This window comes from Protopterus annectens, chromosome 1.part2 (genome assembly GCF_019279795.1).
Source record: "Protopterus annectens isolate FY-2018-M chromosome 1.part2, PAN1.0, whole genome shotgun sequence".
NCBI classification, from domain to species: Eukaryota; Metazoa; Chordata; order Ceratodontiformes; family Protopteridae; genus Protopterus; species Protopterus annectens.
Window position 1 is genome coordinate 251561370 of NC_056727.1, and position 14220 is coordinate 251575589.

At 38.2% G+C, this 14220-nt stretch overlaps 1 pseudogene; it reads right to left on the reverse strand.

Moving 5' to 3' along the window:
• The window catches only part of LOC122792346, a 71762-nt pseudogene extending 62980 nt beyond the window's left edge, over positions 1-8782 (reverse strand).
• Between the last annotated feature and the right edge of the window lie 5438 nt (positions 8783-14220).

Here is a 14220-nt window from a genome sequence, read left to right on the forward strand (position 1 = left end):
AGGGACTGGTCTTGTATTGTGTTGTTCTTCAGGAACAGTAGTCATATTTGATTCCATGCAGAACAGCCCTACTTACACACAGATTGCACAAAATAATTTTATTACTCATACCTTCATATTTATAAAAAACCTTGTTTTTTAGTGTATTAGCCTGGCCATTTTTGAATAGAGGGAGTAGTTTCAGACAGGAACTCAATAGATTGGAATGCAGAATGATCATTAATTACAGGATACTTTATCCTAGGGGAATGAATTTGGATAGCAATTTGAACTTATAGGATTGTTTTCATAGCAAGGTTTGTTTCATAAATATTTATTGTTAAATGTATTATAAAATAAAAGTTTTTTTATAAATATATTTATTATAAAATGTTATAAAAATGTTAAAAGACTGTTATTTAAACATTAATTGGTTTATTGAATGTGTAATTGGCTAATTATTGGCTGTAGCACTGCAGGATATAAAGTGCATCAGGTTGTACTGTTTAAATTATTCCTAAGAAGGCAAAAAGCCAAGGTACCAGAATAAAGTGATATAATTTACAGATGTATGTGGAGAAGCTGAGCTGAATTTTGTGTGTTTTTTAAGTTACTGCTATAGTTTCACATTTTTATTGCACAGCACTAGTTCTACTGCAAGTGTTGCAATACAGCTGTAATTCCCGAGTTATTGCAATTGAAACTTTAGTTCATTTACATTATCAAGGTTAATGCTTTGCTCTTACCTGCTTATTTCAGTACATTTGACAGTGGTCAGTGCAGTCCAGGTTTATGACCACATTCATTGCAATACAATCAAAATTGTATATACCTACTGGCAGTTAATGCTTTACTCTTTCCTGCTTATATGACTATAGATGGCAAGTTACATCCCTACTCACCACACTCACAGTACAGTCTGGCCAGGCATCCCCCATGCACCTCCACATTGTGAGCTCTCTCCTCTGTAGCTGTAGGGAGAGTAGCACACCATTATGCATTCCTGTCTATACAACATTCAGATAAGATATTGGTAAAACAATGCTACACTACTTACAAACTTGTGGGGCATTTCCAGCCCGAGCTTTTCAGACCCAGGTGTCCAGAAGACTCCTCCCTTCTGATGCTTCAGGTCATCATAGTGGTGATGGACCTGCTCACCTGTGCAGGGGATACCTGTAGCCCTGGTGAGATCATGTGCCAGCTGGTCCCAGGCCTCTGCCTTGCACTGTGAGCCCTGGAACTGCCCATGCAGCAGCTGGTTATCATGTTTTTCACTAGGAGTCCAACTATAACCCTGGACTCCAGAATGCCCCACCTCTGTGCCCAGAAGTGTGCACCCTCTCCAGCACCTGACATAGATCGTGGACAGTTCAAACTCCAACTGTTTATGCTGTATTCCTGCCTGTTGAGTTTAATATAGCCTGTTTTCCTGCCCTTTAATGCCATTGGGCAATTTTTAAAAATGTGGCATGCTGCTTATCACTGTGAAAACCAGCTGAGCTCAGCTCAGCAGTCCTTAAACTGGCAATGCTTAGCAGTGCTTGGCACCACTTAGCAATGCGCAAACCAGCTAAGTGGAGCTGTGCAGTGCCAAGCAGTGCCCAGCAGTGCTAAAATGGATCTTGTTTAAGCAGTGCTTGGCATAGCTTAGCAGGGCTTAGCTGAGCGCAGCACATCAGGGTTTAAAAATAAGTGGCATAATTTGTATTTGGAAAATAAATGCTTAATAACCTGTCTGTACATTCAAACCCTGCACCTAGTGCACATAAGGCTGTCACTCTAACCATTTGGCTACACGGATGTGTAGAGCACTGCTATACTGTTAGATATACCTCTCAGCCTCGTTTAAACACTGCTGAACACTGGGCTGCACCATGCAAACACACCCAGCTATGCTTAAATTTGACCTTTGCATTAATAATTAAATGTATCCAGTTTCTATTTTTAGATGTCTGGCACATGTCAATTGCTGCACGCCATGCCACGCTGTGCAAACTTCAGAAAAAAAATAATAATAACTTCCACTACATTGATATAACATTGATATAATGCACTTTGACAGTGCAGGCGGTGTGTTACTCATCTGCCAACACAGTTAGTAACACACTCCCTACACTGATTCAATAACTGTGTCACATGGCTCTCTCTCAGCAACACCCCATCATTAATATGCATGGCACGCTACAGAGGGGGAAATGTGTACATGGACACGGTACCTTCCGTGGAGGCTCTACACTATGCCTACACAGATTTTATTAAATCTGGGGAATTATCAACAACATGGCTATAAAATTTAATAAACTCTTTAAGTGGGCTGTTAAATACAAACTAATGCTCCCATTAGGATAATACTCTATGAGAATATGAGAGTGCTGCTTGTAAAGATCCTGCTTTGTCCTTTCATGACATCATTTCTTTATTCCCTAGTAGTAACCACACTTTTTCCTCTTGTCTATTTTGATCCTTTCAAGGACCCTTGTTGCTCCTTAGACCACCCACCCAATTCCCACCTATTAAAAATATGTCCAAAGATCTATTGTACTTTCCATTGACTGGAAGAAAAAAAACTCCTTACATGATCAAACAAGGAGATCACAGCACACATTTAAGATGAATGTTTCTGATATATTGCCCATCTAAAGTAAGCTTAGGTGAGTTTTAAGTGCTACTGCCATTTAAACATAAACAACTTCAAATGCACATTGAGATGGTGTGAGTCGGAGTGTTATCTAGTTTGTATATATTTACTTGTTTATTTATTTTATAGGTTCATAGATTCATATGTAAGTAATAGACAGCTGACCTTGTAGGACATTTAAGCCTAATCAATTTCCTTTTTGGTGGTTGAATTAACCTATCCCATTTAGTATTAGACTGGCCTTACTTGTCCCATGGTCAATACTTATTTAATTTACCCCTAGTGAGAATAACTGTGATCATACCATATATAATTTCAGGAAACCCATGCATGGGATAAAGCATTTAGAAGCTTCCTCTGTCCATTAGAAGTACAGGGGCAGTCCTGGGGTAAATTTATTTTTCCATCTATAGATCTAAGCTGCAGTTGAATATGCACAAGAGCAAGCTTTGCATTGCATAGATTGGGGATCTTTTCTAGAGTAGTGATACACTCTGTGAGATATACTATACATGTCAGACATAGTGGTAATAACTGAAACTTGGTTAAAGCCACGCATCAATGACAATTAAATTATTCCTCCGGGATACAATATACTAAGGAAGGATAGAAAGTCTAAAAAAGGTGGTGGCATAGCTATACTATTTAAGAACCAACTCACAGTGCAGACATTAAGCATAAAATACTCCTCTGTTGACAATGCAGAAATATTGTTCAACTGAAACTTAACTCCAAAAAACTAATAAACATAATTGCATGCTATATACCCCTCCGGCAACAATATACTCTAGAAAACCTACTCCACTGGTCATGTTTGTCTCTCCAGAATGAAACCATCATTCTGGGAGATTTTAATATTGATTGGCTGTCCTGTAACTCTCACACCCCAACAAACCACATTAACCTCTATGGCTTTACTCAAGCCATCCAAACACCAAAAAGAACTGACAAGGTAACTAACAGGGAATCAATCCTTGATTAGATTCTAGCAAACCAGGCCACTCCTCTCTAGCAGGATGCCTCCCTGATGGTCTAAGTGACCATCTGCCAACCTTCCTACTATGACAACATAATCATAGTCCCAAAGGCACTGTCTACTGGTTCATTGGAAGTAAAAATAACTTCAACCCCATCAGCTTCAACACTGAACTAAAACATTGCAACTGGGCACCCCTGAAATACCTAGAATTAAATGAGGCCATTACTTACTTTAATACCACCTTTTTTAAATGTGTTAAATCTTCATGTCCCTCCCAAAACCATAAGAACCAGATCCAATCCCACTCCATGGCTTACTAAAGAAACCAAATTCCTCCTCAAAGCCAGAGATAAAGCATGGGATCACTGGAATACTGTTAAGTCCCCAGCTGCAAAACAAAAATTTCAGGAGCTTAGGAATAAAGCTAAGAAACTAGCAAAACCTGACATGATTAATTACTACTCCAGCCTTCAAATCAAACACCAAAATCACCCTCAAAAAGTTTGGGCAGCCATTAACAAATTACTACTACCAGGCAAAACAGGTACTCCCTCTTCTACCCTAGTTAATAACTCAGACAGCATAGCCACTCAATTTAACAAATTCTTTACTGAAACAATACTGACCCTAGCAAACCAACAGAAAAATCAACACACACCCCCATCCTCTGAACCCTCCACTAATCACACAAAAAATAGGTCCCTCCAATTCCAGCCTGTCTCTATAGATAGGATAAAAATTACCTCAAAAAACTAAAGCCCACTACTCTGGCTGCTGACAAACTACCAGGGGAATTCCTAAAATCTGTTGTCGATGCTGTGGCCTACCCTATAGCCATACTCATTAACAGATCCCCTTCAGAAGCCATTGTCCCAGATATTTGGAAAATATCTGACATAATCCCCCTGCATAAAGGAGGTAACTCCACAGAACTCACAAACTACCAACCTATAGCAATTCTATACCCCCTAGCAAAAATCCTTGAAAAAATGCATACACTTCCAAATGATAGACTACTTGCACACACACAAACTCCTGTCAAACACTCAGCATGGCTTACGACCCTTCCACAGTACAACCACTGCCCTCTTGTCCTTCTCCAATACAGTAAACTCTCATAGAAACAATGGTCACTTTGTTTCTGCCACCTTTCTAGACCTCTCAAAGGCCTTTGACATGGTTAGACATGACATTCTAATCAAAGAACTATACGAATTAGCACTCTCTCAACCCTCCATAGCCTGGTTCCAAAGCTATCTAACCAGCCGTCAGCCAGCAGTTCTGTGGAAACAAGAACTCTCCCCCCTTCTTCCAGTCACTCTTGGTGTTCCCCAGGGTTCCATTTTAGGCCTGCTGCTGTTCACCCTCTATACCAATAAGCTCCACTATTCCACTCCCAAGGCATCTGTCATCCAATGCGCAGATGATTCTATGTTAATTTGTGCAGCTTCCTAACTACAGGAACTTCACACATTAACTCAAGAATCTTTCCTCCCTATTGAAACATGGCTATCCAATATCCTACTTATTCTAAACCCTGCTAAAACCAAACTTCTGTTCTTTAAACCTACTAGGCCCACCTTATCAACTACCACCTTTAATATCATGTCCCATAACAAAACTAGTATCTCTCGCACAGAGCACACCAAACTCCTGGGCGTAGAGATTGATAACAATCTAAAATTTGATATTCACATTTGCCAGATCGTCAAGAAAGTCCACAAAAAGCTAGGTACCCTCTATAGAAATAGACAATTCCTTATCCAACAAACAAAAGATACAATAGCCCAAACACACCTTATTTCTACCCTCCCCTATGCCTCACCTATTTTTACCAACCTGAGAAAAGTAGACCTAGCTAAGCTTGACTCCTGCTACAACAAAATCACTAGATTTGCCTCTGACTCCCCATTTAAATCTCACCACTGCTAATCCTTGAAGCAGCTCAGCTGGCTGGAACTTCCTCAACTCCTGGATTATAATCAACTCTTTCTGGCCCATAAAATACTGTATGAACCAGAAAAAAAAACCCTGCATTAGAAAACCTACTTCATCTCTACACCAATAACAGGACTCTTTGCTCCAGCAATAAGGTTATTCTCACAGTAACTAAGTCTAATAATACAGCAGGGGACTCCCTCTTATCTAATTATGTATCTAAAATCTGGAACACTCTACCCAGTCACATACCTACTATCCCTTCCTTCACCCAGTTTAAAAAATCATTAAAAATGCATCTCACTAGTAACTGGCTATGCTCATATACTACACCAGGTTAGACCCTCTGCTATATTAGACCTCCACTATAGTATTCTCACCTGCCAAGATGTATGGCTAGGCCTAGGTTCTAAGATTAATTATAAACATGCAACATAATAAAAATGTATTTATGTTTCTGATCTAGACACTAATAATCTCTATGAAGCTGATGTTTTACACACGTCTCTCCAACAATGAAGTTTATCTTTTTTAGACTAAATAATCTAGTATTACAGTATTATTACTCTGTTTAGCTAACTGTGCCTGCTATGTCTGTACATAGTACTTGATTTAGAACTCACTGAATTTTGAATGTTAATTTTCTTTGAAAACTTTGTATTATTCATTATTTCATGTTACTGTTATGTTGGAGCTTTTCTCCCCAGGCCTCCACTGAAAATGGACCTGTGTCCAGTGGACTATCCTGGCTAACAAATGTAAAATAAATCTTCTTCTTCCTCTTTTGGCTTTTCCCTGTTAGGGGTCACCACAGCGGATCACCTGTCCACTCATGACTGGCAGTGGAGTTTTACAGTGTCGAGTTACCAGCCCGGCGCCCAGCCTTCCACAGAAGGCACACACATGCACACACTCACACCTAGGGCCAATTTAGAGTGTCCAATTCACTTATAGCATGTCTTTGGGATGTGGGAGGAAACCGGAGCACCCGGAGGAAACCCACGTGACCACAGGGAGGACATGCAGACTCCGCACAGAAGGCACCCCAGCTGAGGATCGAACTGGGGAATCTCTTGCTGTGAGGCGGCAACGCTAACCGCTGCACCACCGTGGCCTTCCCAACAAATGTAAAATAAATAAATAAATAAATAACTAAATAAATAAATATATATACCTGTCCCTTACAACCCTTCTGTTGATGCTGCAGAAGAGGTTTAGATCCCTAGACCAAATATTTATAATATCACTTGACTTGCTGATGTGTAGTAAATTAATCAATATTGGGTTGAAACATGCCTTTTTAAGCCAGATATATTTCAGTCTTTAGGATGCCGTGTATAGTGACAGGTGTTTGACTTTGTCACTGTAGGACATATTGTTTAGGCCTAGTATCTTTTTTATAAGGTATCTCTGAGGGTGTTCCAGCTGTTACATGAGTCTGGACAGGTACATGCCAAAGGGGCACTGTACTCAATGATTGGCCTAATGAGGGTTGGGTAAGGAGAATAATGACATCTCTTGATGGAGACACAAGCCCTTTGTTTATAAACTGTGCAATATTGAAGGACTTTCTTATGACAATGGATGCATGTTGGTCAAAAGTTAGGTTGCTGCCCACATAAGTTCCCATTTCCTGAACAACTGGGTCAACTCTTAGGGGATTATTGTCAATGTGGTATTCCCCTGGAGTAGGTGACTTCCCAAAGGAAACAATAATGCATTTTTGGCATTTAGTTTCAGTCAATGATTTTGGCACCAGTTATTTGTTTAGGGCAAACATTCATGTAGGATGGCTAAGGCATTTCAGGGAGTCAAAGACTGCTACTAGCATACAGTCCTCTACAATCTTAGTCAGCCAGAGGCCCTTTGGTGCTTGCTTTCAATTCAGAAAAACAGGACAGGTCTTAGCACACAACCTTGTGAGGACTCCACTTGAGACTGATCTGTTTGTGGCGGTAACTTCCCCTATTTTTCTTTCCTGTGTCCTATCTGTAAGCCAGTTGGCAATTAAGAGGGTGACAGAGGGCTTTATTTCTAGTTTATTTAGCTTTTCTACTATGCCTGAGTGTGGGACTGTGTCAAAAGCTTTGGCCAGATCGAGTTATGTGGTGTTTGCCATTTTACCTATCTATCACTTTGGTGACCTTTTCAAGCTAAGCATGACCTGCCCTTGATGAATCCAAACAGAGATGGGTCCAGTGTTTGTAGGTTTCCTATGTTCTTATTGATAAGTTTCATGATAAGTCTTTCCATGGCTTTGCATATGAGGCTGGTCAGACTTATGGGTCTGTAATTACCCAAGTCTGTGGAAGGTCCTTCCTTACACAGGTGAATAAATTTGTTCTCCATTCATGTGGTACAAAACCTGTATGAAGGCTCGGGTTGGACAGTATCGCTTGGGGGCGGGTGGCTAAATCGTGTTACATGCTATTTTCTTTGGTGGGGTAACAAATCTCAGTTTAATGGGAGGGTCATCTCAACCCTCAAAATATTCCTTTATGCCTTTAACAGTCATCTGAATGCTTGAAAACACAAAACATGCAGACACTCTTCAAAAGGAACCTGGATGAGTGGATGGAACCCTTTAAATTCTTACCAAGGATAGTGACCACAACCCTCCTGGACAAGGTCAGACATTGATAACTACAATCCCGGGTATTGACTAGAGTATTTATGGTATTACATTGGGATGAAATGGCTAGGCTTTAAATGACCTCTGAGTCGATAGCTTAGTAACCGCCTATGATCCTATGATTCTATGATTTTAACAGAGGATGTCTTTCAAAAAAACTTTTCATCTTCCTTCCTCAAACAGAAGTCCAACGTTATTCTTCCTGTAATTCCATGAAGGAAATTTAAATGCTGAAGTAGTTTATATTTCCATTCCAAAGCCTTTAATATATTTCATGTGTGACATTGGGGAACCTCTGAAATAACCTAACTTGTTTAGGAGACAGCTTTCCTGTCTATCCAACAACTCCATCCTGGTTTGTCCTGGCCTTACACTTTTCCTCTACATTAACAATTCATTTAAGGAAAACAGCAATTTCTTTAGTACAAGTAGCATTGCTGAAATCATTTTTCTTTCAGCAGGCTATCATTACAGACACCTCTGTGATGCAACTTGCCTCTCCTAGCTGTTCTTTATAGTTAGCCACTTTATTTACTAAAACCAAAGGTAAAAGGTGCCTTACTATAACTTTTCCATTCTCTCTTTTCAAAAGAAGGGTGACCTGAACACTCATTTTGTATTTTTATAACTGGAAAAGTCTAACTGGCTAAAGATAAATACATACATTTATTTCAGCAAGGGCTTGTGAAGCAAAGCTCATGAAAAGTACAAAACAACACAAAGGTACAAAATGCAATTACAAGAAAACAGAACTGCAAAACACAAGAATGAAAAATACATCAAAATAGTGTTGCACAATTTCCAAAGAAGGAAAACTGCATCAAATAAACTTGTACAATTTTAACAGTAGGCTTAGGAGCATATAGGGGAAAACGCTTTCAATGAATCTGTCTCAAGGGCAGTGAATAATTCCCCAAAACTTCAGTCATGCATTTAACATCCTCCTTTCTGTCAGATGTAGCACCCATGAGTCCAAACATTACCAGGGGCCCACCCATGCAACATCTGGTATCCATGTGTGTTTCCAGCTCCCATTACAGCTAAAAAGTAGATTATTATTTGCAGAGGGCATTCTGCCAGTTACTCACTTTGAGCATATGGAGCACATACCAGTCCACCACATTAGCTGGTTCCATCTTGTTTGGCCACATAATTTTGAACAGTAATGATGGGTTTGTCTGCCTTATACAGCATGTACACTACCTTACACACCACACCCATCTCTCATGTATATTATATATTAGCTTGAAAAGCCATAATTGGGGAGAAAAAAGGGTAGCTGCCTGGGATGCAAGCTGTTAGGGGGCACACTCAGCAAGGGGAGGATCTAGATTACCAACATTCATTTTGAAGCCATGAAGATATCGGTCTATGTAAATGAATGCTGATACAGCATTCACACTTCCACTGAAGCTCGGTGTGTGCTAGTAATTGTGATAAATTGGTTGTTAGAGTCACCAAGCATACAACAGTTGCAGAAGTACAGAATAAAACCTATTTCTTTTTCTTTTTGGTATGGTGGCTAAAAACCAAATGGCTAATAGAAATTCAGATATCTGGATAGGTTGGTGGTCATTTTCTTGTTTCTATTATCCATTTCGTTTTTAGCCACCATACCTTCCAGAGATATGGCTGAAGGCAGTGACATCATAGAATTGGACTATAATCCTGCTAACCTACAGCAAGGTAACGGCAGAAATTTGAATAATTTCTTGATAGCAATTGACAATAATGCCAGTCCTACAGCAAGGTAATGGCAGAAATTTGGATAATTTCTTGAAAGCAATTGACAATAATGCCAATCCGCTTATTAGTTGCATTTATGTTTTTTGATTAAACTTTTGTTTTATACTAGAGTCCAAGGCCGTTTCTGAGTCCATTTTTGTTTTCTCATTTGCAGGAGCTTGTGTTTTCTTGGGACTCAGATATATGGATAGGTTGGTGGTCGTTTTCTTGTTTCTATTATCCATTTGGTTTTTAGCCACCATACATTCCAAAGATATGGCTGAAGGCAGTGACATCATAGAACTGGACTCTAATCCTGCTGACCTACAGCAAGGTAATGGCAGTAATTTGGATAATTTCTGAAACCAACTGATAATAATGCCAATCTGCTTATTAACTGCATTTGTGTTTTGTGATCAAACTTTTGTTTTATACTGGAATCCAAGGCCGTTTCTGAGTCCATTTTTGTTTTCTCATTTGTTAGATATAGATATAGATTTTAGATCTATCTTTCTATCTAATCTCTCCAGATATAAATTAATGCCTATGCTAAGATCATCATACTGTAGAAGAAAGGGAATATTCTGAGAAATGGCAATCTCAGACTTATATGCAAGTCCACATATTTGGTTATACTGTCTCACTGTTCTAAGACTTGCACTAATAAGTCTCAGAATATCAAACAGTTACTGTCATTTAGAGCTGACATCTGCCTGATCTAAAAAGTAATGTCTAATTTGAACCTTCCCCACTGCTGCTGTTCCTAACCCCTACCCTACACATTGCATTACCAAAACCTCTTTTATAACCATACCACTAAGGAAGACAGTGACACACAAAGACACACACACACTGAACATAAACCATCACATGCACAAAATGCTGTATCTATCATCTTATTTTGCCCTTACTCTAACACTAATCCGCAAAATACATGTACTTATATTCCCACTCCTAATGTTGAAACTTTCATACAGCCAAAAGCTTTGATATTAAAACAAAACCCAATTTACTCGCATACAAACACAACTCACACACTACAGAAACAGTTGACTATCCAATGGCTGATGTTTCCTACAACTGACAAGCAGCAATTTCAATAAAAAGTGACATCAATAAACTCCAATCAAACTTGCATTTGAGAGATTATATTACAACAATATATATAATGAGTATATGCCGTTTGTCTTATACTGGTTGGGACACAGTACAAATGTACCTTCACATCCCCACATTTCATATAGCAGTTAGGAATACTAAATAAACAGATACTGACACAATTTTGCAGGGGAACAAGTCCCATGGCACCCCACATATCCATGCAACTCTAAATATACTAATGCATGTGTCATACAGCAACAGTTGGGAAAAGGGCACATCCTCTATCCCAAATGACTGGCAATTTCAGTAAAGTAACAACACAGATGTCAATTTACAGTGAGCCATTGAAACTGGACATTAGATTTCTGGAATAATAACTTTTTTATTTAGCCAAATACATGTACCCTATATATGTATAACCCCCTGCTCCCTTATTCATATGTGCTAAGCCTAACCTTGCTCCCCCTCTAAAACCAACACTACACATTAGGGTGCTAAACAACCTTTTCCTAACAGTGCCACTATGGAGACAAATTATGTCTGATAGCATTTTTCATGCTTTTCTGCTCAGAAAAGGAAAATGTTTTCCTTTTCTGTTCAATTTTTTTGAGTGATGTTACATGTTTTTAAGTTACCAACAAGTTTGATGTTATTTTTAGTTTAATTGCAATACAGTTTATTAAAGGTGAATTTCGAGTTATTGCCATTGGGAGTGCTGGATTATTTTGTCAGTTATTGGGTATTTCATTCTGTGCACCCATTTTTGAGATTCTGGCACCATAGGTAACCGCAACACATCTCAAAATCTATTCCAGTGGATGGTGCTGAGTGCTGCCCTGCTGTATACTCTTGGTGTTTACACAAGCAGTTCCCCACGGGTGTCCTGTGGTATTGCAGTATAGCCCTATTGTCCAGTTATATAGCACAGAATGCTAAGGTTCCCCATGGGTGTTCTGTGGTATTGCAGTATAGCCCTATTGTCCAGTTATATAGCACAGAATGTTAAGGTTCCCCATGGGTGTTCTGTGGTATTGCAGTATAGCCCTATTGTCCAGTTATATAGCACAGAATGTTAAGGTTATGAGCTGCCACCTAGCTTCATGCTATAGTTTCAAAGTCACCATTTACATACTGTGACTCTGTGAGCTGTGGATCCAACATTTCATAAAAGTAAATATGATCATTAAAACAGCATCTATGGACTGCCTAATAATATATTACACACATTGTAGTGATGTTCCACAGCTAATGCTTCCTTTACTGTCGTCTAACTGCTTAGAAATAGGGAATACATACTGCAGTGTTATGCATTTTTCTCCTACTATTAAGATCTCTTGCCCCAAGTACCCATAGTTCTTTGTAATTGTAGGATACACAGAGGCAGTCTATTGCACAGTATACCAGTCATTCAGACTCACACTGTGATCTGTACAGATCACCACTCACATCTGTACTGCATGGTGCTCTATTGATTTCTCTGTTTCAAAATTCTGAATCTGTTTGCAAAGCAAACAGCTTTCAGTCTGCACTGCCGCTAACATGCAGTGAGGATGGTGACTGAGAATGTTGACTTCACTTGTTTTTCTGTTGCCTTGTTTACCTTTTTGTTGTTAAAAGCATAGGTAAGGAATTGAGTATGAAGTGTTAATGAGTGGGATAACAACAACGTGGTGTGTTAAATCCTGAAAGTAAGAAACATATTTCCTTTTTTATTCTGTAACTAATGTCAGAACTTGAGTTTCCATGACAACTTACTTCTGTTTTTTTCAAATTTTTTTTTTATTTTTAATAAGAAAAATAACAGCAGTAACATATTTACAATCACAAATGAAAAAAAGAGAACTATATACAGAGTCCACAACAAAGTTAAACATTTGTATATATTCAGGAAATCAATTAAAATGTTTGCAATAATAAGTGTAACTTTTCCCAAGCAATTAATTTGTGTGTTCAGTTTTTTTTGTTTTGAGCTTCATGCTAGAGATTTCTTTATCACATAGAGCTGTGGTTAAGTAAATAAATTCATTTTTAAAAGAGAGAGGAGAATTGGTTTTCCATTTTTTTGTTACAACTTTCCTTGCAACTGCAAGAATTGACCATACTATATATACTTGAATTTTGGGTATAACCTCCAGTACTGGTATATTGAATAGAATGAGAGACTTAGAAAGTATACAATTATCATTCCATAAGGCCTTGCAGAAATTTTTAAATTCACTCCAAAACTGAGATAACATTGCACATGCAACAATCATCTACTGCTTTGATCTCCAGCATTTCATATCATTCTTTTTATACATTTTTGCAATTCTTTGTGGGGTGAAGTAACATCTATGGAGACATTTCCAAGTGTATATCTTCCAGTAGGGGGAGATTGTTGTTTTTTCTATCGATCTTAGGAGAATTTTTTTTTATTGTTAGTAGTAAATTCTTCTTTATTTATTTTAGTAGAGTAATCTCAGTAAGAGGCATTTATAAAACTGAAATCAGATCTAATAGTTTTATAGATTAAGGATATAAATGAGGTGCCTTTTAAAGAGCCACTAATAATATTAAGCACTAGTTTCAGCATTTTAGGTATATTATTTCCATGAGTTTGCAATGAGAATATGATTTTGTTGTAAATGAATTTTCTACAGGTTTGTATATCTATCCAGTTTCTAATATGTTGGCTATACCTGGCAATTAAATAATTAGCTGGATAAATTTTATTAGTGGACAAAAATTGGTTCCAATATAATAAGTTACTTTCAATTCTACCATTTTATTAATATCAAAGGTGATTAAACACTCATTAGTGTAGGCAATTGGAAAGGCAGATATTAATAAAATGTTTTGATTAACTGGTTGGATTGAGTAAATCTCTTAAAATGTGTTAGTATTAGGTTAATGAAGGAGCAGGATTTTAATTTCTGTTTATCTTGTATATATATATATATATATATTTTTTTTTAATGACCACATAAAGATATTTCTATGTATTTTAATAAGATGCTCAATTAGCGTTTTGTTCATAGGTAGGTACTAGGCTATTGGCCCTAGGGCCTATACAAGCCTATCCAAATAGGTACCCTGGCGTTCGCCACCCAAGAAAAGTATTTTCCTTTGCCCCTGTTGCGCAGAGCAACAGAGGTGATACCCGGGGTGAATTTCCTATTTCCCATCCAGTCATCAAGATTTTTCTTGAAGAGTGCTAATGAGGAGCTTTGTATGATATAGATAGGT